General features: G+C 50.9%; 1 protein-coding gene and 1 pseudogene across 1 annotated transcript in view; one reads left to right on the top strand and one right to left on the bottom strand.

The window, feature by feature from the left end:
• Positions 1 to 1,680, bottom strand: part of LOC101990404 (H-2 class I histocompatibility antigen, Q10 alpha chain-like) — a 103,258-nt gene that overhangs the window by 15,789 nt on the left and 85,789 nt on the right. The gene's annotated exons all lie outside the window — the stretch shown is intronic.
• The window catches only part of LOC113455688, a 1,273-nt pseudogene continuing 805 nt past the window's right edge, over positions 1,213 to 1,680 (top strand).

The raw sequence follows: 1,680 nt of genomic DNA, 5'->3' as shown, positions 1-1,680 counted from the left end.
GAGACAGAGAGACAGAGACAGAGAGAGGAGAGAGATAGATAGATGGATAGAGAAAGAGACAGAGAAAGACAGAAGAGGAGGGGTAAGGAATGATGCAGAGAGGGAGGGAGGAAGGATGTGTTTTGTCTAACAAGGTGGGCTGTCATGATGAAAACGTCCACAGAGTGGGCTTTCCTGGGCCTTAATACAACATGGGGGTTGAATCAAAAAGCCTACCTTTGGCGAGCCTGCACTCTGCACTGGCAAACAAGAGGATGTGAAGACAGGACATTAGTGTCCATGCAGCCATGAGATTGCTGAAGACACAAGTCTGCCCTCGTAGGGAAATGTGTATGGAAATAGTTGTGGTGGTGCACGCCTTTAATGCCAGCCCTTGGGAGGCAGCAGCAGCAAGTTCCAGACCAGCTGAGTCTCCACAGAGTTTCAGATCAGCCAAGGCTACCTAGTGAGACCTTATCTCAAAAATGAATGAGTAGATACAGAAATAAATAATAAAATAACAGCAGTAAAAGGAAAATGCATGGAGGAGACAGTTAACTGGGCCCATCAGTGCAGCGGCTGAGAAAGTGCAGCCTGCATGGTCAGGAGTCAGGGCAGGCAGGGTCAGCAGCCTCCCCCAGGGCTGAGCTGTGTGGTGGAGACCATGGGCCTCCTGGAGAAGGGAGGAGTTGGGGACAGAAATAGGAGGAAAACAATGAAAGTCATAATGGCTAAAAGCGACACCACAGAGTGACAGGGAAGATCATGGAGACTGTGTGTCCAGGACATCTGTATTCTGATGAGCCCTGTGTCTGTGGTGATGTCATGTCCCACAGTTTTAGTGACCTTTGGTTACCTGAGGACTGAAGATAACAAGTCACACATTAGTCATAAACAACATTACATTTTGTGTTTTGACCTTTCTGCCTAATGACATCTAATCTGCCCTCCGGTTTATGTCACCTGGCACAGGCCCTCTGTCCATGTCCACCCCATCCACACTGCAGAGGGCTGAGGTACTCAGGGGCCAACTCAGTTTCAGATCCACTGTCCACACCATGTCCCGTCCACCTCCCTCCTCTCATCAGCTCCTGGGTCCTCTCTCCTTGCTAACAGTGTGACTGCAGGGTGGCCGGTGTTGGAGTGTGGGGGTCATGCTGCAGGAAATTGTTCACTGCTTAATGTGCCTGACCTATTAGTTAACTGGATCACAGGGGAGTCTGAACGGTAACAATGGAATGTGGGCGTCCTTCACTGCTGGGCTGCACCCTGCCACCTGCAGGGTAGGCAGACAGCTGCCTTGAAGCTCTGTTCTGGCTTCACAGAAACCTAGGCTGTGGAAGGAAGGTCTTTGTCATACACAACAGCTGGGGCCAGGGATGAACCATCTGTGACAAACACTTGGAGACTGTGGGTCTAGCACGTGGCTGTTTTAACCCATTCATTCACATAAGAAGAACACAGATTCCTTGCTGCCAGGTTCCTCCTCACAAGAGTAATCTCACCTCAGGCTCCCACTGGGCATGGGTTCCTGGAGAACGTAATAAAAATCTCTATGATTGCAAGTTACAAAGTACGCCCGACTTTGTGCGGCTCTGCTTTGATTCTTTCTAGGCCTGAGCACCTGGACTCTTGTGCCCCGCGCTCTCCTGCTGCTGGCATCCGCCCTGGCCCCAAGCCAGACCTGCGCAGGTGAGGGAA

This window comes from Microtus ochrogaster, unplaced genomic scaffold (genome assembly GCF_000317375.1).
Source record: "Microtus ochrogaster isolate Prairie Vole_2 unplaced genomic scaffold, MicOch1.0 UNK87, whole genome shotgun sequence".
Lineage (NCBI taxonomy): Eukaryota > Metazoa > Chordata > Mammalia > Rodentia > Cricetidae > Microtus > Microtus ochrogaster.
The sequence above is the reverse complement of the archived record's forward strand: the minus strand, read 5'-3'. Positions and strand labels throughout refer to the sequence as shown.